The sequence below is a fragment of the Ovis aries genome, chromosome 1, assembly GCF_016772045.2.
Source record: "Ovis aries strain OAR_USU_Benz2616 breed Rambouillet chromosome 1, ARS-UI_Ramb_v3.0, whole genome shotgun sequence".
Classification (NCBI taxonomy): domain Eukaryota; kingdom Metazoa; phylum Chordata; class Mammalia; order Artiodactyla; family Bovidae; genus Ovis; species Ovis aries.
The window spans coordinates 69,800,628-69,823,571 of NC_056054.1; the positions used below are offsets into that span (position 1 = coordinate 69,800,628).

At 35.4% G+C, this 22,944-nt stretch overlaps 1 protein-coding gene across 14 annotated transcripts in view; it reads right to left on the minus strand.

Moving 5' to 3' along the window:
- Positions 1-22,944, minus strand: part of EVI5 (ecotropic viral integration site 5) — a 237,931-nt gene that overhangs the window by 50,595 nt on the left and 164,392 nt on the right. The gene's annotated exons all lie outside the window — the stretch shown is intronic.

Sequence of the window (22,944 nt, forward strand, 5' to 3'; positions counted from 1 at the left end):
AAAGAACATATATAACTGCTATAGTCTAATAAGTAGGTATCAATTTAATTTTACTTCTGTGGCAGTTCATTCAATTATCTAATGTTTATGCTAAAGCTGAAACTCCAGTACTTTGGACACCTCATGTGAAGAGTTGACTCATTGGAAAAGACTCTGATGTTGGGAGGGATTGGGGGCAGGAGGAGAAGGGGACAACAAAGGATGAGATGGCTGGATGGCATCACCGACTCGATGGACATGAGTTTGAGTGAACTCTGGGAGTTGGTGATGGACAGGGAGACCTGGCGTGCTGCAATTCATGGGGTTGCAAAGAGTCGGACATGATTGAGCGACTGAACTGAATTGAAGGAGTTTTTTTGAAAGTATTTTTACACTTTTCTATTTTCAAGAAATGTCCACATGGTTCTTTCTGATAAGATGGTGGGAAAATGTCAGCTACAGTGGTAAATTTACCAGGAACCTGAATTTTCTTGAGGTTTTGTTTTGGTCCAGCTGATAACAACAGATTGCCAGTTAGCTGGTTTCCTAAGCAAAACAATAAGGTAAGTAACAAACTTAAAGGAAGAGAGATCCAACGTGTCAACAATTTTGGCATTCAGCAATTTCAATGAACAGACCTTAAATATTTTTTGTCACACAGCAAAAGAAACTTTACATCAAGATAGCATAAAGTAACACTAATAAAAGCTTTAAACATACATTTCACACTTGGATCTACTTTTGAAAAATAATTTTAGTAATTATCATTATGATGTCTAAAATAATCTAATTCATATTAAGGCCTCAAGTCACCGAACTTTATATATGAACCTCTTAGTCAAAAGGTCATTAATAATTCTAGTTAATAATATGCAAGCTTAAGTGACTGGGGTAAAGTATGACAACTTTAACTTACTCTGACATGCACTGAAAAAATAAATTCGCTAGAATGGTGGATAGGTGAGTATATGATGAAACAAGAGATAAAACAAATATATCAAAATATTAATTTTAGAATGGAGGTGGTGAATTTATGGTGTTCACTATACAATTCTTTCAACTTCTGTGTTTTCGAAATTTTTCATAATAAATTATGGAAAGAACTCATCAATAACAAACAACTAATTTCCTCTCCCTTCCCAGTCTGCTAAAAAGTAAGCACTTGGTCCAAACTGTTCTTATCTCCCAAAGTTACTTAATGATTCTTCTTAAAAATCCATGTTTTGGGACTTTCCTGGCAGTCCAGTGGTTAAGACCCCATGTTTCTACTGCAGGGAACGTGGGTTCGACTCCTGGTCAGGAAACTAAGATTCCACATGCCAAGTAGTGGGGACAAAAAATAAAACAAGCAAAACAGAAATCCATGTTTTGCTCTAGAATGGACACTGCTTTCTTCACATTTTACTGAAAACTCAAGAAATGAAAAAGGAGTATGATTAAACCATACAATTAGTACTTCATTAAACAGAATATAATTTTGGAGTAGGCTAAGTTATAGTTCATCTCTATAATAACAGGCTCCTCTGTCCACAGGATTTTCCAGGCAATAGTCCTGGAGTGGACTGCCATTTCCTTCTCCAGGGGATATTCCCGACCCAGGGATCGAATCCGGGTCTCCTGCATTGTAGACAGACGCTTTACCGTCTGAGCCACCAGGGAAGTCACAAGTTATAGTTCATCTCTATAATAACATACAGTAGATTTTCTGGTTGTTACCTCAAGATCCATTCTCTCTCCTTCATTATGTAGTGGTAATAGGATTGGAATTATCCTGATCCTCAACTCCATAGGTAGGTCCTGATTGGTGGAATTTAACCCAAACAAGATAAACACATCTATTTTACACAGTGATTGGTTCAGGAGTTTCTCAAAGCGTGACACTCAAAACTTCTGCCACAAAGTATGGGGTATAGTTTCTTATTCTGGACATTATGACACGTGGGTATAAAGCTCACTTGTTAGCCATTTTAACACAATAAGGAAAACTTCCAGAAGATAAACATGATCAGGAGGGAAAAGAGCCTTAAGATTCATGGTTAAATACAAGATGGAGCTCAAACTAAACTTTTCCTAAAGCATAACTTCTGGACTTTTCAGGCACATAAGCCAATAAATACCATTTAGTATTTATTTAAGCCATATTATTTATGCCATAAACAAAACCAGAAATGGATTTTCTATTACCTGCAATAAAACATCCTACCTAATAAATATTTTAAAAAATATGTCTAAGTAAATGCACATGTGCTACTTTAGTCAAGTCTGACTCTTTGAGACCCTATGGATTGTAGCCTGCCAGGCTCCTCTGTCCATGGGATTCTCCAGGCAAGAACACTGGAGTGGGTTGCCGTACCCTCCTCCAGGGATCTTCCCGACCCCGGGATTGAACACAGGTCTCTTGTGTCTCATTGGCAGGCAGGTTCTTTACTACTAGTGTCACCTGGGAAGCCCAAGGAAACAAACACCATAATGTAAACAACATAACCTATGAAATGCTTAAAACAATGATTCCCAAAGATGATTATGAAAAAAAAACCATTACTTTGGGAGTTTTGTAAACTTATAGATTAAGAGAATTTATTTCTGATCTACTGAATTCTACATGTCTGGGAATGGAGCTTGAAATCTCTAAACAACGGGTGATTCTGACATAACCAGTGTGACAAAACTACACTGAAACGCACTGGTTTGAACTGTCTTTGAAAATTATTTCTTAAAAAACACAAATCTAAAATTCATGTGCCAAGTATAAAATGTTTATTAATTTCTTAAAAATCTCAATACTTTATGAGTTGATACTCATTACAGAATTTACATAGTATAATTTTACATATTTTTAAAAAAAGGAGATATTTTTTAAACTACAACAACAGTGAATGCTGTTGTGTAAATGTAAATGACCAAGACTCAAAAACTTATTTACAAATAGTCTCTATGTTTCCAGAACAAATACATTTAAAAACAAAAAGAGAAGAGAGCTGTCAAGGGTTCTTTAATTTCTTTCAATTCTGCTATCAGTTTCACTTCATGTTATTTCCGTGATAGTTTCAGCTGGTCAGTTCCCTGTCTACAGAGGTTGGTTCAATTTTGAACTCAAATCCCTTTCTTGGTTAACCTAGCTCTCAAACAGAAAATATAATTTTAAAGTTTGGTAATGTATGATGAGGAACTAAATAAAATGTTTAGGATCTGAGAAAATTCTACACATATGACCTGTAAGACTGAAAACTAATTATTCTAAAGAATGAAAAAAAAAGCCAAAGATCTGGGTACCAAGAAGACAATTCTTTTAAAACTTAAAAAAAAAACCACAGCAATATTTATGAGGAGATACGGCAATAAATAAGAGAAAACGGAATCCAATTCTGTAAATTTTTAATCAGGTAACAGATTGTTAATAGCCCCAGAGTTATGTTCTTTAATATAACCCATGAATGTGTATAGAGAAGTCTTTTACTTAGAGTAGTGATTCTGGTATTCAACCACCTAGATTGTTGATTAACAACCTTAGGCATATGTTTTCACCTGTCTTGTTCCTGCAACTTTTGGGAGCTTTAATCATAGAAAGAATGAGGTAGAGATGGACTGTGGTCAGGATGTGACAATATTCTGTTACAGGAATATTTTCAACCTATTGATTGAAAAATCATAAATGCTGTGGTCAGCAGGGAAAAAAATGAATTATGTATTTGTGCAAGCCACAGCAGAAAGTAGACATTTTAATGAGAAATATCTTCACCTATATCTACTATACTCCAACATACTATTTAAAAGGTTGAACAATTAAGTATGGTGATGCCTATCAAGCTAAAAGATGGAAGAGAAAACGTGAAGTGTATGCTCTATAGCTCTAAGGAGCATGATTTTGCATGTTATGCTGCAACAAAACTGAGGTAAATATGTTGTTAAGTTGCTTTGAACAAGTGTCTGGAAGAAAAGTGTGGTTTTTACATTAAAAAGTATTGTGGCAGTGAGAAAAGAGGGAGGGGTCTAGGTTTGTTTAAATTTATGAATTACTCTCATTTTTAAAGAGAAATTGTAATAGCCAAGCCTAAGAGTCTATTCTTGTTTGTTTCTTTATCTATGTTTTTAATGTTGGTTATAACTTACCCTATATTGCCACAGGAAGGACACTTCCTTAGACAGGAAGATAGCAGATTTTAAAAGCTATGTTTCAAGTCATAGGTTTTTTCATACTCTTTACAACCAGATAATTTGCTTAGAAGATTTTTTTTTTTTTAAAGAATTTAACCAGTTAACACCTACTTAATATACTAGATGTGTAGATGAGGTAGTAGAAAGCACCCTAGATCAAATATAAAAACATGTAGTCTATCATTAACTTCTTGCAAAAATTTTCTCTAGCTTTTTAGTTTTTAAAAGTTTTAAATCTACAGAAGAACTACAATTACAGTACAATATCCATATACTCCTAAAATTCACCAATTACTGTTTTGCCACATTTGCTTTTGTTCTATTTATATGTATTGTTTGAACCATCTGAATGCTTACTGCAAGTACGACATTTTACTACTATATATTCCAACATGCACCCTCTAGGAGTTAGTAACTGTCCTACCTAACCTTTTAAAAAAAAGCATAAACCAACCACTCATTAAGCTTTATCTTGCTTACTAAGAGAGTGCTCATTGCTAGAAAACTGTAACTGAAGAAAACGTGATTCATCTTCTGGATAGTTGACACTGTCAGATTTTAATTTTCTTTAAATTTCATGTCATGGGGGTTATCATCTCAGCGAAAGATTTATCTCTGTTTCTTGTTTTTTTTCGTTCTTGATACTGCAAACTTAACTCCAAATACGTACTTTTATGCATAGTAGAGCAGCTTTTGTCTCACTTTTCCCCTATGAGGAAAGGATATATGATGATGTATCCATTTACTAACGATAAACACTGTTATGCTAGGCTGAGTTAATACCGGACAAACCCTTTGGGGAGTACTGTCTAAGAAACCAAGACTTCTGAAGAATCAGTTACAAAAAGCCTCTCCAGATCTATGCAAACGTCATGTCATCACTGTCATTTTACTATCCATCGCTTTTATTCCTCTAGGTTGCCCTTTCCCAGCTTGAGGGCAGCTGCGATCTAGATCTACTATTCCCATCCTCTGGATTCTTGTATCAGCACGTCTCTCTCTTAACCAGATTTTCTCCAGACTGACAGACTCATAATATGTGTTCTTTTCTGGCAAGGTGCTTTCCTAGAATACTGTCCTCATAGATGAACTGATCTAAGCACAGCCTGGTGACAACAGCACTAGAAGATTAAACAGTCATGGCTAACTCATCAAGGGTCACATGGCTAGCCAAGAATAGAAGTCACATTTTATTACTAGTACCTTAATTCTAAGAGAAATCACAACAGGAAATGCGCTAGAACTGTTGTTTTCCAAAAATGACATTGCTTATGTTACTTGTTTATCTTTTTCTGGACCCTCTGTAAAGAGTATTAGTAAGCCAAAAGTTGTTAGCTGTCAAATTTTCTCATGTACCTTCCTTAGCATCAGATGACCATATATATGATTCTTATATATTCATCTCAAGGATAAGACATGCCTTTCTGTGGCCTGTTTAAAGGATACACGTACAGATAATTTTGCTAAAAAGCATCTTTATCAACCCATTAGATCTTGATAGGGGCACTTCCCTGGCAGTCGGGTGGCTAGGACTCTGCACTTCCACTGTAGGCAGCATGGGTTCAATCCCTGGTTGGGGAACTAAGATCCTGCAAACCACGTGGTACAGCACCTCCTCCCCATCCCTGAAAGAACTTGACAGGGAGCCAGACACTTTAAGTATAGAGGGTCAGTGTGAAAAAATAAAAATATTACAAATTCAGTAATCCCATCCCATGTGAAGTCAAGGGAGACCAAGTACAAAAAAACACATAAACCAAAGACAGCCACATAATGCCAATAATAGTTTATAAATTTCAAATTAGTACTCCTGAGAGTCCCTTGGACAGCAAGGAGATTCAACCAGTCCATCCTAAAGGAAATCAGTCCTGAATATTCACTGGAAGGACTAATGCTAAAGCTGAAACTTCAATACTTTGGCCACCTGATGTGAAGAACTGACTCATTTGAAAAGACCCTGATGCTGGGAAAGACTGAAGGTGGGTGGAGAAGAGGACGACAGAAGATGAGATGGTTGGATGGCATTACTGACTCAATGGACACAAGTTTGAGTAAGCTCTGGGAGTTGGTGATGGACAGGGAAGCCTGGCGTGCTGCAGTCCAGGGGGTTGCAAAGAATCGGACACGACTGAGCGAGTGAACTGAACTATAAAATTAATTTCCTTTCTCAACAATTTCAGTGAGGTGGTTTGGCTTGGCTGTGAATAACACAGTTACATTTTTCCAGAGTCATTTTTCCTCTGCATATATTCTTCCATCAAACATTAATCACCTTTAGCTTAGTATGTGGAGTTCACCTTTTGTACACTGGAACTTAAATACTTGAGGAGGAAAATGCAGGAAAAAAATTTTAATTAAAAAAACAAAGACAGTAACAATTGTTTCTATTCATACTCCTCAGAATTGATCAATGCTAACATCTTGGAATACGTAATATGTGCACCCAGACTTTAAGAAAAATAATTGTTTCTGTAAAATTTACATGTTCTCTTTAAGCAAGTTAAGAAAAGCTAAAAATACAAAAGTGAAAAATAAACATTAGCTGAAATTAACAGGAAAACAAAATACAGTGAATGCAAAGCGTGTCTTCAGTATGAGAGATAATTTCCTTTTTTAGAAAACCTCAAAACAAAAGAGATTACAAAAATCATTAAGATGTTAGAGTCTACATTTTACTAACATTTTAAATGTGTGTGGTACTGATCGACTATCTTGCTTGGATATGAGTGCATTTATACCTGCTTTCAAGTCCCCTTCCCTTCCACTTTTGGATTTTTATTAGCTATGTTATTTTTACATTGTCAAAGTTTATTAAAAAAATAAAAACTCTTCTCACCTGGAACCATTATTCCCATATTTTTAAAGTGTTGGTTCTATATTTAAACAGATTCAGTATTTTTCCATTTTCCCAAATAGTGCCTGTATGTATTTCATCATTCTTTATTTTAACTTGTTTTAAGTTGGATTTCACTATCTAGTAACTTTTTTCAAGATTATGAGAGTAGTAATCTGCCAACCTTTTCACACTGGAAAATGTCAACCTGTTTGTCTGGTTTACACATTGTTTGACTATAATATTTCTGGGTCAGCCAAACTCAGAATGTTGTAGACTAGCACTAAGGTAACTTTCTGCAGTGATGGAAATGTTGTCTATCTGCACTATCTAATATGGTAGCTAGTAGCTACTGTGCGACATGAGGCTACAACCACAAGAGAGTGGCTAGTGGCTATCGTACTGAAGACTGCAGCATAGCCATTGCTCTGTCGATTTCTGGCACTGAATATGCTGTGAGCAAAACTGGAGGACAAGTCTTTAATCTTCCCATATAACTTTGTACATAATTTGCTTTAAGTGTTTATGGAGCATAGCGTCAAATTTTCCTAGAACACGGGGTATTCTTTTAATTTGCATATTTGAATCTTCATTAATTTCAAGGACCTCTTCTTGCTTATTTTTGCATATATCTTCTTTCCATTTGTGGTGGGATACCAATTATTCTCAGTGTTAGAGTATCTGTCAGATTAACTAATATGCTTTACCTTCTTAACCTCTACATTCACTGTGAATATTTTCTCAAGCTTTTCTTCTATGCCAATAGTCCAATTTTCAGCATGGTCCATTGAATAGGTGATTCTTTTGTGATTTCTGCAATGGTGTTCAGTTCAGTTCAGTTCAGTCGCTCAGTCGTGTCTGACTTTTTGCGAACCCATGAATTGCAGCACGCCAGGCCTCCCTGTCCATCACCAACTCCCAGAGTCCACCCAAACCCATGTCCGTTGAGTGGGTGATGACATCCAACAATCATCCTGTCATCCCCTTCTCCTCTTGCCCTCACTCTCTCCCAGCATACTCTCAATGCTCTAATGGTGTGAGTTACTCATTAAGTCTTTTTTTTTTTTTTATCATATTTAAAATCTATTTTCTGTGCCCTCCAAGCTCAAGTTTATTTTCATTTCTCCATGGTCTGAGGGATAGCATGGGGAAAGGGAGAACCTACCTAAACAAGGGCTCTGTTTATTCTTCCGAGATTTTTTTGGATATTTCGTATTACCTAACTGAGGGGATACAGGCCAAAACCTGGGCTTAAGGATTCAGAAAGTTTCTGAAATAGAGTGTGTTGTTCCAAGGCCTTTACTTAAGACTCAGATGTTCACTTTCTAATCTCTTTCACTGGGTTCCTTCTAAAAGTTTCTACAACATCTCAGTCAGACACACTTATTTTCCTTCTGGCCACATTTGGGATATGACTGAATGCTCTGAGGGTTTTGCTGACTTACTTATGCAGCGTGGTGACAAAGGAGAGGGGAAGATAGTTGAGGTTAGAACCTGAGCTCTAGTAGGCCTTTGTGCTCTAAAACAGTTTTCTTTCTTTCCTTAGCTTTTCCTTTGAAAGTTTATTTGAAAGACTAAGATCCTTTTAGTGGGAAAGCATATGCCTTAAAAAAAAATACTATTTTGTTAGATGGTTGGGGTAGGAAATTATAAGAGCAGTTTCAGTCCACCTCTGGGGCAGCATTTAAACAAATGAATTTTGTTCAGTATTTACACACCTGAAACTTATATAATACTGTAAAACATCAATTATATTTCAAGAAAAACAGTACTTTGAACCTACCTGCTCCTGTGGCATAAGAATATTAAGTTTTCATACACATGGCTGCTTCCTGCTCCCTAAGATTCATTCAACAATTATTTTTTGATCACCCATTATATGCCAGGCATACAGTATACACCAGTAAATAAGACAAGCAAGGTTCTAATATATTACATGTGTCTGTGAGTTAATTTTTAAAGTGAAGTTAATTTCAGACACTTATAAGAGCTACAAATAATATAAAACACGAGGATGAAATAGAGAGTAACAGCATTAGGGATTTACTTGACAAAGGTGGTCAGGAAACATCTCTATGAGTTGGTGACTTTTAAATTTAGATATAAATGACGAAAAGCAATCAGCCATGGGAAGATCAGGGAGCACAGCATTCTAAATACAGGGAAGAGCAAGAGCAAAAACCTGTAGGAGTGAATGAGCTTGATTCAAGAAACAAAAAGAAAGTTGGTGTTGCTAGAGCATGATGTGAAGGGGAATGTGGTTTATGAGTCGGTCACAGAAGTAGGCAGGAGCCAGACCACTCAAAGACTTGAAAACCAGAGAAGACATCCCAATGTACTTACACACACACACGTGGATACTTTTTAACATACACAAATGGAATTATCACACACATTGTTTATAATTTTTCTCATTATGTCTTGCAGAGCTTTCCTTATTCTTTCTTAAAGATACAGACTTTTATAAATATGCATCTACTATGGTTTAACCATTCTCTTTATGATGAGTAGTTAACCATGCTTTTAAATACTAAAAATGTTAGATTTATGCATCCATCTTAAGAAGTTACATAGAGAATACAAACCAAACCTAAAATAGGAAGTAATAAAAAAGCGGGAATAAAACGGGGTGGGGGGTAGCTTATTGTTTAAATTGCAATTGTTTGCTAGTATTGTGGTGGCCAGTGGTATTAGAAATATTGGCTACTGTCAGTTCCACTGCTTTCTCCTTTCTTGAATGCCCTACAGATATCTAATATACTACCCAATTCTAAACTGAAACATCATTAGTTTTTAAACTTTTATATAGGAACTCTTGAATAGGAAATCAGTACTTGATATACTTTAACATTTTAAGCCTGACAAAGTAAAACTTAAAACATGGTTTACAAATAGACATCACACCCTTAAAGGAAATAACAGAAACAATTAGTAATCTCTCTATGCTCTCTTCATAGAGATTTCAAAATAAATCTAAGGTTATACATAGGATGTGGGTTTTTCGCTCGGAGTAGTATTACAGAAGGTTTGTGGTATTAGAAGGGTCATGACACAATGCAGGTTGCTTAGTTTCAAATGCAAGTGTAAAGCTTGCATTAAAAAATGTTTTAAATTATACCCACAGATGAAAAATGTAACAAAAAGAGAGATTATGCTACATAAAGATATATAAGAGCTCTTTTTCTACCCAGTAAAAATTAAACCACTTTAGAGACCATTAAAAGGCACTATCTTGACTGTTTTAAAGGTTAAATAATACTTTTTTTAAAGGCTATATTATGAAACTATGTTCAACGGTCACAGAGGCAACCATATTAACTTGCAACAAGCAGCGGCACAATTTCTAAGTCCTAATGTGATGTTTTTCAGTTAAAGCAAAATATATTAAGTAAATTATAACTACATATGAAATTATGATAGTAGCAGAAAACACAATGATTTGAATAAATCCGTGACAGTTGATAAGCAATCACTGTGATTAATCAACATAACCTTACTGAAACATCAATAGCAACCACTAAGCTCTAGTAGGTTTTTACTGATTTGTACTTTGCCTTAGGAACAATTATTCAGAATAGTAAATGTGGTAAATGGTAGCCTCTCCATGACTTCAAGGTGACTCATTTGAAACATCTAAAAACAAATCATACTCATATCATGCACTATTGGTAAGTTTCTAAAACAATTTCCTGTAATTTCAAGTCACAGACAAAAAGGTTTGAATACTCTTTATGTTTTAGTAACTAGAAAAAAAAATACATACAAATTTTTTAAGAAATAATAAAATAAGTTGAAAAGTATGGAAAGGAAAATAAAATTTTTTTCTCACTATTAAGATTGATTTAATTGCATTTTCTTTTTTTAAGTGGAGGATAATTGCTTTACAATATGGTGTTGGTTTCTGCCATACATCAACATGAATCAGCCATAGGTATACATATGTCCCCTCCCTCTTGGACCCCCTTCCCTTCTCCCACCCCATCCCATCCTTCTAGGTTGTCACGGAACACTGGGTTGTGTGCCCTGTGTCACACAGCAATATCTCACTTGCTATCTATTTTACATATGGTAATATATATATTTCTATGCTATTCCCTCAATTCGTTCTACTGTCTCCTTCCCCTACTGACACAAACACATTTTTAAAGTGATGTTTCTTACTAGAGCAGTTAAATATACACATGAAAAAAATAAGCATTTGCACAAGGTCCAAAAGCTAGAAAATATTTCTTATAAATCAATTTAATTAGAAACAGATCAATTTTATGACCTATACTTAAAATTCTATCAAATTTCAGGAGTTCCTAAAAACCATCGAATTTTTATCAAGTACTTTTAATTTTTAAAAAATTGAAACAAAAAAATTTTTTTTCCCATCTGCATTGCATGGCTTGTGGGATCTTAGTTCCCTGATCAGGGATTGAACCCAGGCCCCTTGCAGTGAGAGCACTGAGTCCTGAACACTGGAGCTCCGGGGAATTCCCATAAATTATTGTTTATAATAGACATTGATTCTCAAACAGTTTTAAGTTTACAGAAAACTGAGACGAGCACCATATACTCCTCTGCACCGTTTCCCCTATTATTACTATCTTCTGTGTTGTTACAATTAATGAACCAACACTGATACACTGTTAGTAACTAACATTTAAAGTTTATTCAGATTTTCTTAGATGTTTTTGTTTTTTGTTTTAAACCCAAAGTCCTTTCTCTGTTCTAGGATCTATGCAGGATACCACATTACATTTGGTTGTTGTGTCTCGTTAGGTTCCTCTTAGCTGTGGTAGTCTCTCAGATTTTCCACGTTTTTGGTGACCTTGACAGTTTGAGGCATGCTGGTCAGGTGTTTTGTCAGATGCCCCACTACTGAAATTTGTCTGATATTTTTCTCATAGTAAGAATGTGATTATGTGTTACTGGAAGACCACAGAGGTAAGGTGCCATTTCATCACATCCTATTAAGACTATATACTATCAGTGTGATTTACAACTGTTGATGCTGATTTGATTATCTGGGTTAGGCAGTGTTTTGTCAGGTTTCTTTTAAAAAGTGAGTGTTGGGGACTTCCCCGGTGGTCCAGTGGTTAAGAATCTGCCTTCCAATGCAGAGGATGCAGGTTCAGTTCCTGGTCAGGGAACTAAGATCCCAGGTGCTGCAGAGCTACTGAGCCAGAGCACCACAACTAAGATCCAATTCAACCAAATAAATAAATACTAAAAAAAAAAAAAAAGTCTTTTTTCCTTACCCTTTCCATTCCAGACTCCATGGAAGGAAGTCACTGTGCACAACCTCCATTTAAAGAGTAGAAATTTATGATTCCCCTTTAAAGGCAGAGTATCTACAAAAATTATTTGGAATTCTTCTGCATAGAGATTTATCTCTTCTTCCTCATTTATTAATTTATTAACTCACTGCACCTTGATCTATAATCTACTACTATGTTAATAATTTTTTCCTATTTTAAATATTGTTCCACCTTTGGCCATTGGGAGCTCTTTCCGTTGGCCTCTCTCTGTTCCATTAATGTAGGGTTTTATTTTATTTTGTTTTGGAGCACTTCCTTATTTTCTGACATTGTAAGATATCCAGGCTCATCTTGTATATTTCATGTTCCAGGCCTGGAATCAGCTATTTCTCTGAGGAACCTTGGTTTCTTTCATTGGAGAATGGTATTAGAAATCAAGATCTATGTGCTAAGTGTACATAAACTAATTTTTAAAAAAATTTTATGGCCACACTAAACTACTTATGGCCTCTTAGTTCCCCTAGTAGGGCTTCCCAGGTGGCACAATGGTAAAGAATCCTCCTCCCAATGTGCTGCTGCTGCTGCTAAGTCGCTTCAGTCGTGTCCGACTCTGTGCAACCCCACAGATGGCAGCCCACCAGGCTCCCCCGTCCCTGGGATTCTCCAGGCAAGAACATTGGAGTGGGTTGCCATTTCCTTCTCCAATGCATGAAAGTGAAAAGTGAAAGTGAAGTTGCTCCGTCGTGTCCAACTCCTAGAGACCCCATGGACTGCAGCCTACTAGGCTCCTCTGTCCATGGGATTTGCCAGGCAAGAGGACTGGAGTGGGGTGCCATTGCCTTCTCCATCCCAGCAGACTAGATGGCAAGAAACGCGGATTTGATCCCTGAAGATCCCCTGGAAAAGGAAACGGCAACCTACTCTAGTATTCTTGCTTGGGAAATCCCACAGCCAGAGGAACCTGGCAGGCTACAGTTCATGGGATGGCAGAGTCGGACACAAGCGAGTACACATGCACAGGGACTGAACCCTGGTCATGGCACGAAAGCACCAAGTCCTAATCACTGGACCACCATGGAATTCCCTAAACTAATTTTTAATAACACAAGATGATCACTGACAGTGAGGGTCTAATTCTTAATTATTTCATTAATTCCTTAGATGCTATTAAGAGCTGGTCTCAGGTAGGTGAATGACATCCTTCATTCCTGGATACAGCAATATCTTAAAAACCTCTAGATACTTAATCCCTTTATATTTAATTGCATAAAGCTGGAGACCAGAGAACCAGTTCTAAGCACTTTCGTTAAAGAAAATTAATGTAATTTACAATACCTAATGACCAGATAAGATAGCAAGCTGAATAAAACACTCTGTATACATTAACTCCCTTTGTTGAGAACTAGTATTAAGACCAGATAAAATGACAAAATAGCTATTTTCCTAACTTAAAAATGCTTAAAAATTCAAGAAAGATCATGAAAGAAAAATGAAAAACATTTTAATATTTAAATAAGTTGCTCAAAACAGAAACCATTGTACTTAAAAGGGGAAAAAAATCCTCCAAAAAGAAGTCTGTTAGTCAAGAGTTGGCATAAAAACTACCACCTGCTGTGAAACTATTAACAAGTTAAATTAGCTCAGAAAACTAGGAAAAACAAACTAATCACAAAGCCTCATCATAAACTCCATCATTTAGTAATGTCATTGTAATTTTACATTATTAAGATATATTTTCTTAAGTTAAATGGTAAAGATTTTTATCACTTCCTCTCTATCTCTGTCAAAACTGCCTACTGATCTGGGCACACTGATTTAAATCTAACTCCCTCATTTTATGTCAGAACAGAATTCTGAGTGGGTGTTTTTAAGCCAAGAGTGGTTGGGGTATTGCCCATATGAGGCATCCCTAGAGGTGATCTGTTGGGCAAACTAACGAAAGTGGGTAAATGTTACTGGGTACCAGGAAAGGAACACAAATTTGGATCTGAATAGAACTGTTTTAAATTTTAAACTTTTCATTATTTATAACAAAGCAGCATTAATTTTATAGATGTGCTTAGCTCACAGAAGCTTTTAATATGGTTATGGCAAATTAATATGTTTATCTTTATAAAAATCAAAACACAAACTCAATTCCAGTTAAATATCAGAAGGCTTGGGTTCAATTCTCATCTGTTTTCCTCAACAAACTAAGCAAAAACTTAACTTTTCTGTGTTTTGTTCTACCACTTGGAAAGTGCAGAGAGTATTAATACAAAAATATAGTCCTCAACTAGTAAGTAACATTTGGATCAATAAAATAAAGGTGGAAAATTCCATGAAGAGAAGGAAACAATTTTTAACCACCACTTCCTCCCATCTAAATACTATGAATTCCTACAAGCATATTTTTTTCTGAATGAAGTTCAAATTAATCTTTTTAAAAGGTTAAATGTCATCTAACTGATGACTCCTATGCTCAGAACCCTCCCATGATTTTCTCCCTTACTCAGAGAAGGGCTGAAGTTCCTTGGCCATACATATTTGGCTCTATTTACCTCTCAGACTTCCTTCTAAGGTCCCCTCTTACTCCACCTGGGGACTGAGATGTGCCCCTGGCATTAGGCCCTTTGTTCTTCTGATTCCCTTAGCAGGGCATTCCTATCACAAATCTGCATTGCAAATCTTTGTTTAAAAAACCCCTTCTAATGAGCCTTTCCTGATCACACTACTTAAAATAGCAATGGTAGCCTACCTAAACACCTGAATACTCTCCTTTTCCTACATTTTTCTCTCTATTGTACTCATCATCTTCTGAATTACACACTATAAGATTCATTTGTTTTGTTCATCCTATTTCTTCCTCTCCCAGTAAGCTTGATTGATGAGGAAAGCAATCTTTTTTATGCATTTTGTTCACTAATTCTTGTAAAGTGTTTAGAGTAGTGACTAGTACATAGCAGGTATTCCATAAATATTTGCTGAATGGGAACTAATACTCCACTTAAATAATTTAATCTGTTCTCCACAATCTGGGCTTTTAAATGAGAATGATTAATATAATATAAGATGAAATAACAGAGCTCTATAACGGGGGGGGGGTTTATGAGAGCAGAGACACAACAAAATTGGCTGGACTGGCATTGAAATGATAAGCAAGATCAAAGGAGGAGAGAAGAATAACAGAGTGAATCTCAATGACAGATTCAAAGAGTTCTTAACTAGTTTATGGTGGCTCAAGCACAGGTATACACTGGGAAAAGCAGGAAATGAAGTCAGAAAGGGTGGTAAGAATCAGAGCAGGAATGGTCTTGAGAGAATAGCCAGAGTTTGAATTTCATCCTGAAAGCCATGGGAGCTATGGAAAGACGCAGGTCAAGAACAGGGAACTAGCAGTAACAAAGCTGCAGGAGGGAGTCTGTCAAGAGCCTCCATATAATTAACACGATAGTACTTGTAAAACTAAAGAAAAAAAAATTCATTTTAGTTATGGAAGGAATTTAAGTTACAGAGTGGGTTCTTAAACTTACAATAAAATCTCATTTAAAAATCTTTATGCTTCAGTTTCCTCCACTATTAGATGGGAATATTAACAATAACTAACATCATATGACTGTTACAAGGATTAAATAAGTAAATACAAATATATTGCTAATAATAATGCCTGGCAAGTTTTAAGTATTCAATGATGCTAGCTATTTAATACTTTAAATACACAAAAATGAAGACTAACTTACAGCGGACAGAAATAAGTTCACCCCTTCCCCCCAAAAAAGTCAAAGCAATTCTTAATTTGAAGCTACATCTAGTTCTTGGAAAGTGGATAAAAATTATCTTAAAGGGAACTCAGAAGACTTTCTGAAATTTGGTTGTAATTTTTGGAAGCCCTTACAATGCTGAGTGTGATCTTTTACATAAGGTCATTGATAAGCTGATTTTCTGGAAACTAGTTAGGGAAGAAAGAACACTTGATAACTTGATACAAGCTTTCTCATTTAATACCAACTCTAAAGCAGATAACTTTAGGTTTGAGTGAGTAAATTCAAAATCAAGTTAAATAACTTGTCAGACAAGACAGCTAAGAAGTTGTCTTCAAAATCTATACTGTCAACCAATCAAAAAAATCTCTAGCAATTACAAGAAAACAGAAAGACAAAAATTGTGACCACAGAGTTACTTAGTATTCTAAAATTCTCATTTCCAATAAAAACTAAGTTTATTGACCCTTTTAATTCTGATCAAGGTATATCATATTTATTTTTTCAGGCTACTTATAGAAATTCCATTAACCTGAGCTATTCAATTAGCTTGTAAAGTATATGTGCAGATAGCAAGTAAAAAATAAATTTCTCCTTTAAAAGATAACAATGGCATCATCTCACATGTAATTAAAGCCATTAATAATTGCTGTTCTGTCTCTCAGTCATGTCCAACTCTTTTATTATATTGTTACTAATAACATTAGTTAGTTATTACTAATATTATTAGTTAATGAATAAACATTTATTAGTAATTAAAACATTTATTATTAATAAAACACTTATTAACTAATAAATGTTAGTTATTACTAACACCAATAACGTACATACATTTTCAGAGCTTTAAATTCTACTCAGTGATACTGCAAAGAAGGGACCCAGACTCAATCACTCCTTCTGTCTATTTCATTTTATCTTTCCTAGCCAGTAGTGACCTAATGATCAAAAAATACAAATTCTTACATGTGTGAATACAGTGGTAACTGCTGAATTAAAAAAAATTCTGAATACTCAAATTACAAACAATAAAAACCACTTACTGTAGAAACAACAGGTGAACAAATTATTATGTTAATTTAACTTCTTCAAATACAAATTTTTGAATGATGGTTATATACTAAGCATTATATACCAACACTGAGAAAGACAGTGACTGAATAAAACAGGCAAACATTGCTCTCTTATGGAGCTTCCATTCTAGTGGAGAATGTGGATAACATCAAACATGTATGATTTATGGCAAGAACAATTGTTTTGCAGAAATATAAAACAGCGTAAGAGTACAGTGATTAGGATATGAATATTATTTTAGACAGAAATTTGGCAACAGGAGCTTTATCTAAGAAAACTATAGAGACCTGAATGAAGTGAGATTATATAGTATTTAAAGTTCATAATGATTACTCTGAAAAATATTAAAATGATATACATGATATCATATTTTTTATATTTAATGTCACTTTAGAGTTCACCCCTTAATTCTATAAGGGTATGATCTGCTTCAAACAAGCATTACATAGTGACTAAAATCCATTAATAAGTGCCATTCTGCTTGAGGAGGAGGAAACCTCAGCAATAACTTTTATAAATAGCTCAGGAAAATGGTTCAAATTTGAAAGATGCCACATTAAAAAAAAATTAAATTCACTATGAGACACTAATGTAAAATAGCTCCTCCAAAGACTGTGGAAAAGGCATTATCATAAAGACCATTAAGCATATTACAAATGTAGTTCACTCAGAATAACATGGCAGGGTAGTGATTATGAACCAGACCTGAAAGTTTCAAGTTGACTATAGACTCTTTGAAAATAAATACAATAAACTTCAACTCATAAGTATATCTTCTATAGAATGCTACAGTATATACATAAATGAGTATTTCCTCATCTAAATGAGACATTCACAAAAGTACACTTTTCTTAACTACTTTTTAAAAAGGTAGCCTTTATTTTTATCAATAACTAATTACATAGTCATGTAATTTAAGATATGAAGGGTTTGAAAGAATTTGATTTGTGGGTAAAATTTTTATTTACAAGAGAGCAATAGTAACTGGAAGAGTTGGTCTTAAGAGATTTGAAGTATAAAAATATTTGACTAAGTTGAGTTCTCCCCCTAGTGGAACTTGAAAATGATCTATGTTTCCATGATTAAACATAACCTAAAATGTATTGTTTTTGTAATTAAAAAAGGAGTTTAGGATTTTAACAAAAGATCTATTTATGGATCTTAACTTGTATATAATAAATGAATGAAGGTTGAATCATTAAGATGTTTACTGAAAACATATCTATCACATGTAATATCAAACTGGTCAAGGAAAACTCAGTAAGCAGAAAGATGTAAAAAGCAGAGGACTAGGGGATACAGGAAAACAGCAATTTTCTGAAGACATGATAGCTTGTAAATGGTACAAAATTTTAAAAGAATATAAAAACTTTTAAAGAGTGAAAGTGTGTGTGTTTGTGTGTAGATGTTAGGGAGAGAGGAGGTGGTAATGGTCAAAGAAGAGGCTGGAGGTGAAAGTTTCAACAATAATGAAAAGGCTAGCATTTGTGCTGAGGAGTTTTGATGTGATTTGGTAGGTAAAAGGCAGTCAATAAATTATCTTAGAAAGATAATTTTGGTGGCTCCGTGGGAGAGCTCAGGCCAGAGAAAAAGAAGTTGAACAGGAAGTTGTGATGTTCAGGTAGGGACGAATGCAGAAACATTAGGGAGTAGCAGGGAGAAACAGAAAGGCCCTGAAAGATTTTTTTTTTTAAGTTTCTGAAATGAGTAAAATTACCTTTGATTTAGTTTTATATTTACCCCATGACTTTTATCTTTTGAAGAAACTGAAGAGCTGGACATGTTTAATCTATATGAATTATTAAGAACTATCTGAAACCAGTCAATCCTAAAGGAAATCAGTCCTGACTATTCATTCGAAAGACTGATGCTGAGGCTGAAGCTCTAATTCTTTGGCCACCTGATGCAAAGAACAGAGTCACTGGTAAAGACCCTGATGCTGGGAAAGATTGAAGGCAGGAGGAGAAGGGGCGACAGAAGATGAGATGGTTGGATGGCATCACTGACTCGTGGACATGAGTCTGAGTAAGCTCTGGGAGCTGGTGATGAACAGGGAAGCCTGGCGTGCAGATGCAATGAGTCAGACACGACTGAGTGCCTGATCTGAATTGAGCTGACTGCACTGAAGGCAAACCTACACGAGTAGGTGAGCAGTTGAAATGCTAGTAGGAATATTAACTAGCACAAGCACTTTGTGAAAATAACTTCATATTCTCAAATAAAGTTGAAAATGTACATCCTCAGCCTTGATAAATACGGCAGAACATTAAGAAAGGCATGTGAAGTTCCTACTAAGTTTGAGTAATTTGGTAAGAGGTGATACCATCAAACAAGACTTGAGACACGAAAGTATAAAAACAGTTTGGATGGAAGAGAAACACATTTCATCTTAAACATCTTGAATGTGGAGTTCCTGTACAGCTTCCAGGAGGAACTCTCTACTGTCCATTAAAAACATTAGTCTACTGATCAAAAGGCATAATATGTTAAAAACAACAACAAAAGACAAGTTACAAAATGGAAGTAGATATCTATAGAACATAACATATGACAGAAACCATCACAATCTTTATAGTAATTATCTTCCAATTAAAAATAAAATAAAACTTAAAAGAACTAAATATACATAAGAAAAAGATAAACAACCCACATGAAAAAATACAGAAGATTGTAACAGGCTAGGCACTCTATAAAAGATGAAATCCAAGTTGTCAACCTCATTAGTAATACAGCAAATGGAAATTAAAATCATGATGAAATATAACTGCATACCCACCAGAATGGCAAAAATTAAAATATCTGACACCACCAAGTGTTGTGGAACAACAGAACTTTCATATGCTGTGGTTGGAAGTTAAAACTGGCACAAACACTTTGGAAAATAACACTGAAGATCTGCATGCTTATGACCCAGTCATTCCACACCCTGCCATACATGCTAAAGAAACTCTTGTGCACTTGTAGTCAGTATAGTGTATAAAATTGCTTATAATCACAACATTGTTTGTAACAGTCCCAATCTGGAAATTTAAAAATGACCACTAAAATTGGACATACACATTGCGATATATTTATAAAATGGAACTGTTGCAAGGAGAAAAATGATGACTCACTAAAGTAACAGTGAACAAAGAAAGAAGAGACACAAATATTCAACATGACTTTACACGAAATTCAGGATCAGAAAACTAAACTGTATGGATGAGAGATGAATACAAAGATGACACTACTGTAAGGTAAAGCAGAGGAGTCACTGCTATAAAGTTCAGGATAAGGGAGCATGGTGTGATCCCGCAGACTTCTGGAATACAGACAATATTCTATCTTGACCTAAGTAGTAGTGATACAGATACTAGTTTTACATATAATATAGCTTTATGAATTTTTCTGTACACTATGTCCATAATATTTTTAGAAGATATAGGATTACGGGACTTCCCTGGTAAGACTCCATGCTCCCAATGCAGGGGGCCTGGGATCAATCTCTGGTCAGGGAAGAGATTCAAAGGGCTGCAACTAAGAGTCGGCATGCCCCAGCTAAAGATCCTACTTGCCCCAGCTAAGACCTGGCACAGCCAAGCAAATGAGTAATTTTTTATCAGGGTGTAAGACTGTTAGGAGAAAACATGCTAGGATGGAGATAGATTAGAATTTATTGCTGTAAAGATGGCTCTTGAAGCTATATAAGTGAGGTCCTTCATTGTACACTGAATAGTTTCTAAAACCTAAAAATCTTGGATTCTCAGAGGGATACAAACACACAGAATTTAAAACAACTTCAACAATCAAAGAGTCAAAAGTGGATGGTGCTAGGAAAGCCAAGAGACGAAAAAAGCTAAGAGGACAAAGGGGTCAATGACAAATGAGATAAGCTCCAGCCAGTTAAGTATTGAAAAAATACCAATGAACGAGCAATTAAGATTCACTTATGAGCCATTTGAGGCTGCTGCTGCTGCTAAGTCGCTTCAGTCATGTCCGACTCTGTGCGACCCCATAGATGGCAGCCCACTAGGCTCCCCCATCCCTGGGATTCTCCAGGCAAGAACACTGGAGTGGGTTGCCATTTCCTTCTCCAATGCATGAAAGTGAAAAGTACTCCTATTAACAGTAAAAAAAAAAAAAAAAAATTTATAGTAAAATTTTATGCACTCCTTTTGTTTTTTAAAAAACTGGTGAAATACGTTATATTTCATTTTAAACAAAGCATGCAGCATACCAGGTTCTTCACTTAATTTAGCATTTAAGAATCAACAAAAAGAGTAATTCAAATCTTGCTATTTTGTGACTAAGATGTACAGAAACGTGGCAAAATTTTATAATTTTCATGATATAAAAGTAATGACTAAAACTAGAATTGCATATGATACCATGACTTAAATAGCTGATTACAGATATCTTATGCAGTTGGTTCTTGTTTGAAGTTTTTCTTTGAAAGTGAAAGTCACTCAGCCATGTCCGACTCTTTGCGACCCCATCAAATTCTCCAGAGAATACTGGGGTGGGTAGACTTTCCCTTCTCTGGGGGATCTTCCCAACCCAGGGATTGAACCCAGGTCTTGTGCACTGCAGGTGGATTCTTTACCAACTGAGCCACAGGGGAAGCCCAAGAATACTAGAGTGGGTAGCCTATCCTTTCTCCAGAGGATCTTCCTGACCCAGGAATTGAACCAGGGTCTCCTGCATTGCAGGCAAATTCTTTACCAACTGAGCTATCAGGGAAGCCCTGAAGTTTTTGTGGATATGCAATAATTTCTGGGGAATACGATCAAAAGAACATAAAGGATACTGTTTTATAAACTTCTGCAAATCATAATGTGTTGTGATTACTTTTGACCCAGATCTTAAATTGAAATTTATAGACAAAAAGGCATTTCAGGTGGGAAGAAAATTCTAGATGTTGCAGCCAAAACTGTATTATGGGTTGGAATAGAATATAATAAAACATTTTTTAAAATAAGATTTTTAAATATAATACTTTGCCCATATTGCAAATATACTTATAAAATAATATAAAACAAATGTATTTATATTATAAAATAAATAGTTCATAATAAATGACAAAACACTTATTTTCAAAGTTTTGAATTTTCCTTCAAAAATAGCTTTGACAATAAGGAAATATGATACAGGTAACAAAAGGAAAAATAGGTAAGTTGGATTTCAAAAATAAAACCTTTTGTGTTTCAGAGGACATTAACAACAAAACAAAAAGACAGCCCACAGAATGAGATGAAATGCCTTCACAAATATGTGCATATATCTGATATGGATTGACCTTGAGAATATATAAGAAACTTCCATAACTTAACAACAATCCATTTAAAATCAGGCAAAGTACTGAACCTACCATTTCCCTAAAGAAGACATAATGGCAAATAAGCACATGAAAAGATGGTCAACATTATTAATCACTGGTGGTGGTTTAGTTGCTAGGTCATGTTCCAGTCTTACGACCCCACAGACTGTAGCCCACCAAGCTATTCTGTCCATGGGATTTTTCAGGCAAGAATACTGGAGTGGGTTGCCATCTCCTTCTCCAGGGGATCTTCCAGACCCAGGAATTGAACCTGGGTCTCCTGAATTGCAGGCAGATTCTTTACCAACTGAGCTACAAGGGAAGACCTTTATTAATCACTAGGGAAATGCATATCAAAGGCACAATGAGATACCACTTCACACTCATTAGGATGATGACTTTATAAAAAAAGGACAACAGAGAATTAACAAGTATTGATGAGGATGTGGAAAAACTAGTCTCCTGTGAATTGTTGCTAAGAATGTAAAATGGTGCAGCTGCTGCAGAAAACAGTATAGCAATTCCTCAAAAAATTAAACACAGAATTATCACATGGTTCAGCAATTTCACTTCTGGGTATATACCCCCCACAAATGAAAACATGGGCTCAAATAGTCATTTGTA